The sequence below is a fragment of the Schistocerca piceifrons genome, chromosome 1, assembly GCF_021461385.2.
Source record: "Schistocerca piceifrons isolate TAMUIC-IGC-003096 chromosome 1, iqSchPice1.1, whole genome shotgun sequence".
Taxonomy (NCBI): domain Eukaryota; kingdom Metazoa; phylum Arthropoda; class Insecta; order Orthoptera; family Acrididae; genus Schistocerca; species Schistocerca piceifrons.
Window position 1 is genome coordinate 947798604 of NC_060138.1, and position 14132 is coordinate 947812735.

Genomic DNA, 14132 nt, shown 5'->3' on the forward strand with positions numbered 1-14132 from the left:
ACAGTGTGACGGATTTAAAAAGAATGGGATACAGTGCTTGAGCATCTCCTCGTAAAGCCGTCGGCACACGGACCGTGCATTGAACGTTGAGCGTTGAGCGTGCCGAGTTTCTGACGTCATAGCGTGGAACACCACGTTCGGGAGTCTTTCCGAACGTGCAGAGCAATATCTGGCATGTCAGATATTCTGAGCATGCGTCCGAGCGTTGACCAATGAGATGACACAACGCCACCAACGTCACACGCACGCCGTCTCCCTTCAGTACAAACTTGTTAGGCGCCATATTGGCATTGGTTCAAATGGCTCTGAGCACTATGGGACTTAACATCTGAAGTCATCAGTCCCCTAGAACTTAGAACTACTTAAACCTAACTAACCTAAGGACATCACACACACATCCGTGCCCGAGGCAGGATTCGAACCTGCGACCGAAGCGGTCCCGCGGTTCCAGACTGAAGCGCCTAGAACCGCTCGGCCACACCGGCCGGCCATACTGGCATTCATTTCAAACCTATATGTATATATGCCGTTTCTGAGCACCAGAAAACTGAGAATCACTGGAAAACCCGTTGTTAGTTATGTGGTTCGTTCCAATAAAATAATGAGAAACATCATATTCGTGACGAAAGAATTATTGTAACTTGCTTATTATGAGAGTAGGCTATTTTAAGGCAGCGACACACTGAAGATCCACCCAAAACGCATTGTTCTTGGTACAATTTGTTATAATTAAATTTCAGTTAGTAACATAAGTATCTACGATTAACGTTTATAGAAGGGGTAAGACAACGTGATTAAATCCTAGGCGCACGTTGTAGGTTTAGCTGCCGGCAAGGTAGCTCAGCGTGTTCGGTCAGAAAGCCGGTTGGCCTTTGTAATAAAAAAACTGAGTGGAACGATCAACAAACGAACTTGAACGGATATAATTGTGACGTCCGCAACGAACAAAATGAAAAAAAATCCTAATGACTAGCGTCTCTGTCCGGTAATGAGTCATTATTGGGGCAGTGCTTCGCGTCCCAACACTTCCAGATTTTTTTACTAACAATCGCGTTTTTATTACGCTCTGATACATTTTTATTAGTTTAATATAAGTATATGCTATAATATTTGATGTTATGTAAATATAAGTTCACCTTTCTTTGAGGGGTGACTGTTCGATTGGCTCAATCTACAGGACAGCTTGCGCTACTTGTATAAAGATATTTTGCTCTTTTTTCTTTTACGCTTCGTAATTCTCAAGTTGCAAAGATTCTGCTACTGGTGATCAAGTAAGACTGACCTTGGGGTTTTACTAAAATGTGGGAATGATGAAATAATGCTTATCTTATTCGGAGAAGTATTCCAAATTTGTAGCGCACTGTTTGTAATGGAACTTTTATAAGCCTGTGTCATTGATTGGACATGGTACTTTCCTTTTCGTGGACGATGGAGGAAATGTGCGTTTTAATAGAGCTAACGTGAGAATTTTACGCGCGCCCGTTGAGTAAACAGTTTGATCTACGAACTAGAAGCATCCCTCAACTGCCGCTGGAGTGCGTTGCGATCGCGTATACCACGCTGGGGCCCACGTACCGTATGCACAAGTCGCATCGTTCCTGAGCGTTCTGCAGCACGTTGAACTTGGCACGCTCAACGTTAACGTTCGACAGCACGGTCCGTGTGCCGACGGCTTAAGGTAAATATCTCTGCCGTCCTAAGCGACGCCTGAGGTAGTATAAAGAACGGCGCCATGAGCGAGTAATTTGGAGTTATTAATCGCGCTATACATTGTGACAGCCCGATGGAAGGTTTTGGGTCTAGGTAATGCTTGGAGTACGTTTCTTGGCACCAGTGAAGTACAGGGGAGGCGGTGCTACGCTATATGGGTGGTTTACGTGATTAAGGTGTGGTTCCTATATCGCGCTTAAAGAAACTCTAAATGTAGAAGTGTGTGAATACATGTTACACCATTATGTACTGCACACAGAAGAGGAACCTAAAACGTTTATTTGAAACCACAAACGGTCCTCAAGCCACAGTCACTAAAACAACAAAATCTTAAAAGGTTATATAACTAGTTTCGGCGTGTTGAGTCGTCATTTTCAAATGTCATCACAAACCTGGACAACTACATTAACAATTAGAACCACACTTCTTTCAAATATTAGGAAAGATACACTAAAACCAGTAAACTGAAGCAAAGGCTGCAGAAACGAGTCACAAGACGTCATGACAATTTTTGGTTGATCGGTCATTTCACACTCTCATGAAGTGTAGATGAAAACTGCATCAAGATTCAAGGTGTTATATGCAATTGCATTACGCCCAGCAGTGATGCATTTTGCAAACAAAGGCTCGCGTTTCATAATCTTATAACGTGCAGCAAGCCCAAAATAAGGCCACAAACAAGTGTATGCAATATCTTGCATACTAATGCAGTTTTCATCTACACTGTATTAAGGTGTGAAATGACTGATCAATCAAAAACTGTCATGACGTCTTGTATCCCATTTCTGCTGCCTTTGCTTCAGTTTGATCGTTTTAGTGTATCTCTCGTTATATCTGAAAGACGTGTGGTTGAAATTATTATTGTAGTTGTCCATGTTTGTGATTACATTTGAAAATGACGACTCATTGCGTTGAAACTACAGTAGTTATGTAATCTTTCAAAAATTTCATTGCTTTAGTGACTGTGGCTTAACGACCGTTTTTGGTGTCAAATTAATATTTTAAATTTCATTCAGTCACACACCTTGATGACTGTTATGTCGAAATACAAAAAAAGAGGAGGAACCGTTTGGGATAGATGACTGTTTCAGGGAGTAGGAACAAATGATGAATTTAGCAGGCAGGTTTCATTTCCTCCAGGCCCTCAAGATCGCGGATAGTTCGGCACAAATTAAAAGAAACTAATGTGGATAACTCCGCCCGAACAGGACACGAAGGCCCAACTGTACCGACCTGCCGCCGTGTCATCCTCAGCCCACAGGCGTCACTGGATGCGGATATGGAGGGGCTTATGCTTATGGTCAGCACACCGCTGTCACCGTATGTCAGTTTACGAGACTGGAACTGTTACTTCTCAATCAAGTAGCTCCTCAGTTTGCCTCACAAGGGCTGAGTGCACCCCGCTTGCCAACAGTGCTCGGCAGACTGGATAGTCACCCATCCAAGTGCTAGCCCAGCCCGACAGCGCTTAACTTCATTGATCAGACGAGAACCGGTATTACACTGCGGCAAGGCCGTTGGCCGAATGTGGTTAAAACTACGCAAGTAGTTGACGCACAGTTAGAAGGAAACCTATAAAATGACACTGATGCTCTCACTCCCACCTCACTCACTTTGACCTACACAATCACTATATTTCACACGTATTAAGACAATGGAGAAAGGGGGAATGCTACATCTGGGATTAAAACACAAGTAAAACGACAGAAAGGCACAGGGAAATGTGACTGGCTGACAACTTAAAAAAAAAAAAAAACCACGGGTGAGCCAGTCATCCTGTTAACACGTTAAAAACTTCTCCCTAACATTTTGGAAACAAGTTGGAGAAACCATATAACGTTAAAAAAACGCTCACCATATTCGTTTGGACGTTTCCTAAACTGGAGGGCAAATCTGCCGCTGATCGCTGGCTGGACACAGTCTAATAAAATGTGGCGTCCAGCGATCTGCACGTCACAGGCGCCACCCACTGGAAGGTCCTCTCGTCGAAGCAAGAAGCCATGCTTTATAGGGCTGTGACCTATGCGAAGACGAGTAAGGAGAACCTAGTCCAGTCCGCGTGGCTGGAAGGAGGTACACCAAGGCTGCGTTGTGGGCTTTACCGGACGGAGGTTGTTGTATGTTCCAGACACTCATTTTCACATCGAAACATCAACAGTGAGATGACAGCATGCTGGTACACTGAACTAACCGATTGTATCTGCCCTTTCGTTTCCTGCAATACCAGTGTGTGCTGGCACCCAGCAGAAAGGACATCATCTTCCCAAACCTTTGTATCCAGAGCAGGGTGTCCTGGACTACTTTAGCAGCTGAATACAAACGTGACTGAAGGGCTCTCAGGGAGTCGGAATAGATGAGGAATTTAGCAGGCATGGCATATTTCATTTGCTCCAGTGTCCTCAAGATTGCGGGTAGTTCGACATCGATTACAATAATCTCTGGAAGCAACTTCTGTGAGGACACGATGCGGGAAAATGACAGAGCAACCAACGGAGCCCTCTGTTTTGACCCATCTGTGAATACAGCTATATAATCAGGGTGCTCATTTAAAATGTTGGAAAAAAGCATATTAAAAATAGAAGCTAGAGTGCAGTCTCTCCTGTACTGCACAAAATCTAAAATTACTCTGGGGCTCTTCTGTAACCAAGGTGACAGTTGGTTAAAACACCAGTTTTGAGCCAATTCGTGCCCCACGGCAAAGGACAGCAACATACATTTCACACGGTTTCCGAACGGTCACATTGCCCGTTGACGGTTGGCAAAGAGACATTCCATAGCTGGAACTGAGTGTAGTGAGGAACTGATATGCCTGACGTACCATGAGAAGCTGCTGCCGGATGGTAAGCGGTGGTTCCGCAGCTCAGCACGGAGACTGGGTATGGCGCTCGTCCTGTAAGGGACCCTGACCAGCCTGATTCCCTCATGGTATACAGCGTCAGTGACCTTCAGATGTGAAGGCCTCACTGACTCGTACATTGTGTACTCGTAGTCCAGCCGTGATCACACGAGAGCCTTGTAAAATTGGAGCAGATGCGCCCTATCCTTTCCCCAAGACCTGTGGCTAAGACACTTCAAAATGTTCAGTGCCTTCTGGTCCTTTAGGTGTGGTAACCAAAACAGTTTGGAGTAAAAAATGAGGCCAGAAGACCGCACAGATTCTTTAAAAGGGAGGATGGTGTTCCACATACGCAATTCAGGTAAATTAAAAATGCGACGAGAACGATTAAAACGAACACACATATATTTCTCTGCAGAAAATATAAAAGCATTCTTTGCAGCCCACACCTCCATCCTCTTCACTGTGAGTTACAACTGACAAGTCGCTATTGCACTATTGGAGGAGAAGCAGAAAACTGCAAAATCGTCCACAAATAAGGAGAATTGTAAGACTCCTTACCATGAACGTGATACTGTTTATGGATACGATAAAGAAGGTAACAATTAAAACACTGCCCTGAGGAACACCATTCTCCATCTCGAAACTGTTCAACTCGGTAACGAAAAAATCACTTTGATAAGAAGGACGAAATTAAGATGGGGAGATGGTGGAACTGTTGTAGAATACTGAATCGCCAAGAAGTATCATAACACCTTATTGATATAAAAAAAAATACACCTATACAATGCTACTTACGTAGGAAAGTCTGCTGAATAGCCGCCTCTAGAAGGGTCAGGTTGTCGATAGTGGATCGAAATTTAATGTATTCACGCTAAGAGCGACTTAGGAGCTGTCTGGTATTTAACATCCAAACCAGACGACGGTTAATCATTCATTCCCATATCTTTCCTAAACAGCTCGTTAAGGCGACGCTCCGGTAACTACTAGACACATTCGATCCTTCCTCAGTTTGACAAGAGTTATCAAAAATGCTTCCCTCTATGAGTCGGGAAAGTTGCCTGTATGCCATATCGAGTTAAAATGTTGAAGTAGGACTTCCTTTAACGCATGTTTCAAGTTCCAGGCTGGGATACATCACATCACGCAGACAGTACTGAATCCAGCTCCCACCTGGAGAAAGGGCAGTTGTAGAACTCTGAACTGTTAGACGTGAAGTTCAACACACCTCTTTCCTTGGTGGCACGTTAACGACGGAACACTTGCTCCTGGCTGGCAGTGAGTAGTCAGTGCAAAATGCTCTGCCATTGTCTGTGTAATACCTCCACGTGTTGTTTGGAGACACCCCTGAGTCAATAGCATTGCGATATACCTACATCTATATAGTTCCTTTACCGGAAATCTTCCCAATGGCTTCTCATACTATAGTAGAAGTAGTGGAACGGTTGATAAACAGTCCAGGAACACTTGCTAAGACCTTTTCTTGCTGTCCTTGATGCTGCGTCGAGCCTTTCCCTCGCTAATCGAAAGGCTGCGACGTTTACCGCCGTTGGGCAACTCTTAAGCTGTCGCAGGACTGTACACCTGACCTGAATGACTGAGCAGCACTCATCAGCCCGCCGAGGAACAGATGGTCTTCTAGGATGATTGGATGGAGAGTTGAGCAGCATGGTGGATTACTTGTGTGATATGGTCCACCCACTCCTGTATGATGTTACGGCACTCAAACACAGCCAGCTGCCTGAACAGTGTCCAGTTGGCTCTGCTGTTCATCCATCGTGGATTCGTACTTACAAGGAGAGCTCTATCAAAAAGGTGAATGCAGATTGGCAAATGATCACTGGAATGAAGGTCATCTGTGACTTCCCACTGAACAGAGACCACAAAGGCTGGAGAGCAGAAAGAGAGGTCGATGGCTGAGAGTGACCGAGTGGCATACAGAAACGAGTGTGAGTGCCGGTGTTGAGGACGCACAGTATGTAAGATGTCTTGAGGCGCTCCAAAACCCAACTCTGAGGGGAAGTAGAGGTCCAGCCCCGTAATACATTATTGGAGCTGAGGTCTCTCAGTGGGAGAAATGGTCAGGGAAGTTGTTCTCTAAGGTCTGTTAGAGCCTCAGAGTCAATTTCATCATGTGGAGATTGATGTCCAGAGCAGTTTACACACTTCGGAGGAGATGAGCAGCTAACTCCTTCATGGGCAGTCTTACCACATTTGCCACAAGTGGCCTATCTCTTTGGCTGTTAAACAGTGTATAAGGTTGGGGCCGTAAGGCCGTATGCTGAGGAGAAGGAACCCTGCCTTCACTTACTCTGGAAGTTTCGTGTTGCTGAAAGTCAGTGTAAACGAGGCGGATTTAATAAGATCGGTATCCACCCTTTTCATGATATTCTGTACATCAACTATTCCTTCTTGGGCCCACTCAACTTTCAGTTTGGAAATATCCACAACATCCGGGCATGTCGAAACACGTTTGATATAATTCAACGTGGTGTGGTACACAGTTTCAGTGGCTTGTTCCCCAAAGTATCTGCCTTTCTGAAGGCTCGTTATCTGCTGGGAATTAGACGTTGCGACCAATTAGTATCCCACTGCGTAAAGACTTGACCGATTTCAATGTCCGTGCAACTCTAGACTTTCTAAACGTTTCTGTTTGTTCTTTTAGCTATCGAAAGTACATTCTGACCAGCAGGGTGCATTCTGTTAATAAATACTAAACTACTCGTAACAACTCTAGAATCTGGAGGGCTCATTATACGAGGACTCATGAGCGACTGGGTATTAGTACTTACCAGTGGCACTCCTATTCCGCTGGGAGAACGAGAAGAAGATTTCGAGGGGTCCATCTCAATCCCTCGAGCAGCTAGGGGAATGGAAGTATACCAAGACAGAGCCCCGAGTGCCTCACACAACTGAGGTGCGGTAGGTTTCCCAGAGGCTGCCCGCTAACGACTGTTTCACCTCAACAGCCGTGGATCTTGCCAACGAGCAGCAAACCCTGAGATTGCGGGTGTTTTTTGTTCAAGTTTTTACAATCCTCGCAGCGATCAAGCCAAGATTCCCATTTTCTATGACATACAACGTTCCTCTGCCGCGGCGTACAGTGGTCGCTGAATCATACCCAGCGCTTACAGTGTCGGAGGACTGGCGGCGCTTAGCAGTCCTCAGCTGACGAACCCCGGCGTCGCCAAGCCCGAACCCAGCAAATTAATGCTGAGCCCTTGAGGGCAGCCCCCACTAAAATTTAAGCTGTCACGGAGGTGAATGGTGGACATATCTCATATTAATGTCCAGTAATACATGTCCAGATGTTTGTTGATCAAATAGAATATGTTGCGAACACTTCGATATGTAAGGCATAGGAACATTCCTCAAAACAATCGACGCCACTTACTATTAAATCGTACATAAATTTTCTATTGGTCCACTTAGTCTAGGTATACAAAATATTTTCTCTACGTGTATACGGGCTGTAATAATTAATAGCGGAAATTGACAGGGGTATAAATACAGTAGAGCCAGAAACAGTCCATGTGCTTATTAGCCGCCACTAACTTCAGTATCAAATATTCTCCAAGCTAACAGAAACGTATCTGAAATGTAAGCCTGTCGATTACGTCATCATGTAATTTGGCTTCATTTCACTCATGGACCATGGTTGCTAAACCGTGGTAGTTGCACGATGAGGCATTGCATATTTTGCTACTGATGTAGGACGACATAACGCGACAGTATTGTCCAAGGTGGATAAATCGATCAAGACCGTACAGCACTCCCGTTTGTGCGGTTGAAGAACTGGAGGAGCGAATGGTACAGTGTTCTCGAGATTTAAGAGATGATCTGGATGGTTTCGAAATAATTCATAGTTCACTGCAGACACTAGAGCAGTACTATGTCTCAGTGCGGCGACGACATGAGGAACACCCCCTGTAACAGGTACAAATGTACAGTAAATTGTCATACTGTATCTAACGTCCTCAAGAAACATTGTTTTTTTTTAACGTAAGCAATGGGTAAAATTTGACCGCAATTAAATGGGAACATAGTAGAAAAGTTTACGCTTGAAACAAATTTTTACTAACTAGGGCAATATTTGGTACTGAAGTCAGTGGCTGCTCATGACCACACATTCATAATTATCTAGCAAACGGCTAGTTTATGGAGACACGTTTACTGGAACATTTTCATTTCTTTTATAGTAAATTGTCATCCATGTCAATGTTCGCTGTTAACTGTCATACACGCTGTATACAAAGTAACAAAAATATGTCGACCAACTTCGAGGGACTGTAAAGTTGTGAGGAGGTGTTGTCTGGAAACATCGTCCAACGACGTTAGGGAAGTTAGGGAAACACCTTCCACTAGATCCCCCTTCTGAAGAAGATGTACACCTTCTGAAGAAGATGTACACTGTAACGCTGGCAGACTGCTAGTCGAACTCTTTGCAATGAACTTGACACAATGCAAGAGCGCAAGCGAAGTCTAATGCATCCACGCTTGTCAGAACAGTGCAGAGAGCACTAAGCGCAGAGACGGCAGAGGCCTCCATATTACAATTCAGATACCAGGATGGGTGCCCACCTGAGTACGCCATATGCTATTGGAGGAAGGGTAAATTTCCCGATCACCAGACTTTGCACAAGTTCTCTGAATCAGATTCCAAACCTCTCTGTAGTGCCTCATGAAGTGAGTGCAAGCGACACTGTTTATGGTGATCCGTCCATCGGATGCGGACTTAAGCTCGGTGGACCCCTTACTGCAGTTCGTGAGGAATAGGTATGTGCTGGCACTAGGACCAACCCTGCCACTCTCTCATCACTGTCCACAAACAAACGTGACACCACACTGTACACACTCATTACAGTCATCTACACTTGTCAGATACACTTAATCAAAAAACTCTCACACTTGGTGAACGAAAGGTGCCATTACGCCCTTCGGTGTTAGCCACGAATGCCATATAAGTTTACTTTTTTAACGGTAGTTTTCCGCCATACTTTCATTTCTCTGCAGCATCGCCCGATAAAGCTTCTACACATACGTTCCTATTCTCAATTTCTTTCTCCAGACACCGTATGCTCTTTAGAATCCCTAGAAGTTTTGTAACAGACATATCTGACAAAAAGAGATGAAAAGTTTTTGAAATGTAATGCTACAGAAAAATGTTGAAGATTAGATGGATAGATGGGATAACTAATAAAGAGGGGTACTGTGTAGCACCGGTCACAACTTGACAGAGAAGTTATCATTTGATATGACCCATTTGCAGCGCCAAGGAATAGGCAATTTGGTAATGGAAGAACGCACTGGGGCCTGGAGGGGGGGGGGGGGGAGGAGGGGGAGAATTGGGAATTATGGAGGAGGCCAAGGTTTGACTACAGTTAGTATATTCAGATGGATGGACGAGGGCGCGCTGAAAAGTAATGCCACAGATTTTTAATGTGAAAACACTTTATGCTTTTTAAATAAAACAAGCGTTATTAACATTCTACATCTTTATTCTTCATGTCTGCATATTTGTTTCTCAAAATAGTCATGCAACGAACGCACTTCTCACAACGAGAGACGAGTTTGTTGATACGGTCCTGTAGAATGTTCTAACTTTATTGCCGGAGCCACAACATCACTTCTGCTTGTAGCGTTTCATCACTATCAAAGTAAAGTTCTCGACGGCGTTCTTTAAATTTTGGAAACAGATGAAAATCGTGTGGTGTCAACGCCAGACACCACACTTGCTAGGTGGTAGCCTTTAAATCGGCCGCGGTCCGGTAGTATACGTCGGACCCGCGTGTCGCCACTGTCAGTGATTGCAGACCGAGCGCCACCACACGGCCACTTCTTAGCACTCGCCCCAGTTGTACAGCAGACTTTGCTAACGATGCTACACTGACAAATACGCTCTCATTTGCCGAGACGATAGTAGCATAGCCTTCAGCTACGTCATTTGCTACGACCTAGCAAGGCGCCATTACCAGTTTATATTGAGATTATAATTTATGTATCATCAAGAGCGATGTTCTCCAATTATGGATTAAAGTTAAGTATTACATCAACTACGTACTTTATTTGCTACTATAAATGCCCGTAACTGTTCCAGACCTCACGCCAGTCTGCGTGAGCTTAACGCGTGCCTTTCGGCATCCTCGCATAGTGTCTTGGCTGTCTCGCCGTCACAACAAATCGGATGGAGCCAAGTCGGGACTGTATGGAGGGTGATCGATGACAATGAACAAGGTTTTGGATTATTGCAGATGTAGCATCTCGCGGGTGTAGTCTGACACTGTCATGCCGAATGAGAGAGTTGCCCATGTTTGGACGGGAGGAGAGGGCGCTCCATATGTGGATGAACTCTTCGAATTCGAAGGTCGATTACAGCATGTTCTTTCCCACGCCCACCGCCATGTTACACGCTACAATGCGGAGTCGTTTCACGACATGAAGAACAATGATGTAGAATGTTAATAATGTTTATTTTGTTTAAAAAGCTTTTAAAGTTTAAAAAAATTCGGATGCTTTACTTTTCAGCACGCACCCATAGTATGCTAGACTAAATGGGACAGAGAGAGTTGTCTGACAGTAGAGTAAAATATGTTGCAATTTTGTTGACCGTTAACACGAGGTAGTGCAGGAAGCAGAGGAAGCAATCTTCCGCCGGAGGTTCGAGTCCTCCCTCGAGCATGGTGTGTGTGTGTGTGTGTGTGTGTGTGTGTGTGTGTGTGTGTGTGTTGTCCTTAGCGTAAGTTAGTTTAAGTAGTGTGTAAGACCAGGGATCGATGACCTCAGCAGTTTGGTCCCTTAGGAATTCACACACATTAGAACATTTGAACCCAAGCACAATACACGTGCGCTTTGTGTTTGGTGACGAGAATCTACGAAAGTAGAACTGACACCCGTGGACGACAAGGTCGTTAGAGAAGGAGCACAAGTTCGGGTAGAGTGGGAATAGGAGAGGAGAACGGCCGTGTCCTTTTTAAAGGAACCATTCTGGTACTCGAATTAATTTATTTATGGAAACAACGTAAAAATTAAATGACGCTGACAAGATAGTGATTTGGACTCTTCTTCTCTCGAATACGAGTCCACTGTATTAACCACAGCGTCACCTCCTCGGTAAACGGAAGTAACGGGCGCGTAACAGTTTCGTGAAAGTCGAAGGTAGGAACAGACTTGCTTCGTTGGTCATAATTAACGGGTAGTACAATCCTACACATACTTCTGGATTTAGTACACTGAGCTTACCCTCCACAGAAGTTCCTCGATCTTCGTCTCTCCTTACCCTGCCTACCATTGTCTCAACTTCTATCACATCTCCCTTATCCCTTCCGTATACACGTAACAGTGAAGGATAAGTACCCTTATTCAAGACACAAAGGAATTAATGACACCAGCTGCCAATGGGCATTGATTTAATTCAACGGGGAAAGTTGAAAATTTGTTCTGGACCAGGACTGAATATGGATGTTCTGCTTACTAGGTAGATGCGACGACCACTGCACTATCCGTACACAGTGGTCATCGCACCTGCACGGTCTACCTTAGCATGCCTCCCGTCAGACCCAAATTCCCAACTTATCCACACACTAGAGATGCAGTGTCCCTTGACCATTATGCTCTTTACCCGTGGTATTTCGCCGATTCCCATAAGAGTTTGAACGGGGCATGTATTCGCATTGTAGTGATCATAGATCGTCCTCGCCTTAATTGTGACTGTGGTGTCTGGTCTTTTAGGCTTTATTATGTCAGTTTCCAGGAATAATCGCTGCATATGTGGACATGTCCGAAAGAACTGACACCACATATACAAAGACTACTCCACGAAACTGACATAATAATGACAGAGTATATGAATAGGTGAAGAGAGTCACAATACAGCGAGTTTAAAGAGGAGTGTTCAAAACAATATGTATTCATTACTGAATACTATGTGCTCCACGAAACTCGAAATATCTATTAGGACATGATAATTTCGAAAGAGGACATTGAATGCCAAAACATTTCTCTAAACAAAGTCTTCCGAAATGTGTGAAAACTTAGCAAAAATATAACGTGTTTCTGATGAATCATTCCAGGTTTGTAAAAATTTTAACGTATTTCAGAGACGGGATACTTCTGTCGCCTCGGGAATATACTTTTGCGTGTAGGGCGATGAATGTTCAGCCTGCTGAAGAACTCCTGAAGCAGGTCCCAGAGTGAGGTTGTAACGCTGAATAAAAGTGAAAGAGGAAAATTACAGTGCCCAACGATTTAGAAGATCATACATTTATTTGCTGCAATTACTACTTACTGATACGGGTTTCGCTGATAAATACTCAGCAAATTTCCAGAAGAATATTCTATGTACAATCATCATCATCATCATCATCATCATAAGACTGATTATGCCTTTCAGCGTTCAGTCTGGAGCATAGCCCCCTTATAAAATTCCTCCATGATCCCCTATTCAGTGCTAACGTTGGTGCCTCTTCTGATGTTAAACCTATTACTTCAAAATCATTCTTAACCGAATCCAGGTACCTTCTCCTTGGTCTGCCCCGACTCCTCCTACCCTCTACTGCTGAGCCCATGAGTCTCTTGGGTAACCTTGCTTCTCCCATGCGTGTAACATGACCCCACCATCTAAGCCTGTTCGCCCTGATTGCTACATCTATAGAGTTCATTCCCAGTTTTTCTTTGAGTTCCTCATTGTGGACACCCTCCTGCCATTGTTCCCATCTACTAGTACCTGCAATCATCCTAGCTACTTTCATATCAGTAACCTCATACTTGTTGATAAGGTAATAGTTACTAAAATAAGGCTCCTGATGTGCTAATATTCTCTTTCAGTTGCAAAGCCAACGATTAATTCCAGCCGTTACCTTACGTTTTGAATGAAGTCTCAATTCACTTAAATACGTTTTCTGCGTACAGAGAACGCTGAGAATTTTTCAGTCCACGCAGAACGACTTCCTTTTGAGGTAACAAGAGTGTACATAACTTATTAACTTAATTCTTATATTGCCTCGTACCATTTTCATACAAAACCCATAACGTGACGTATTATACTTTGTCGGTTTATGATCTCAGCAGCATAATTTACAAAATTATGTTTTCTGAGGGAAACAGTGGCATGATCTGGCAGGAGTTGGCTTGGCTCTCTGGCACGAGTGGGCTTGGCTCTGATGCAAGGAACCATCAGGACACATTTACATAAAACTTAGCAAATATTAATGACAAATTCTTGTTGAAAAAAAATCAGTAAATTAAGCAAGTTTGTTTTGTACGTCTTCTTGACATGTACTAAAGGAAGTGAGGAAATAAACTAGTACATCTGCCTCTTTGATTTTAACTTTTCTATTGCGCTTACTTATTTTTCAGTGACGTGAGTTTTAAGCAGAACTCGAGTCTACGTAAAAGAAATAATTTAATTTTGATACATGACTGTACAAAGAAGGTTGTTTGCATTATTTAATTCTCGGTCTGCTACCCATGTCAAATCTCTCGGTCTGATACCCATGTCTAATCGAACTCAGCCTTCGTGTCGAGGATAGCCTCTATCCTCTTAAGTCAAGAATAAAACTGTTGTTTGATGTATCTTGGCTTCATCATT

General features: G+C 43.8%; 1 protein-coding gene across 3 annotated transcripts in view; it reads right to left on the minus strand.

The window, feature by feature from the left end:
- LOC124804854 (discoidin domain-containing receptor 2-like) overlaps positions 1-14132 on the minus strand; it is a 923862-nt gene that overhangs the window by 255562 nt on the left and 654168 nt on the right. The window lies entirely within an intron of this gene.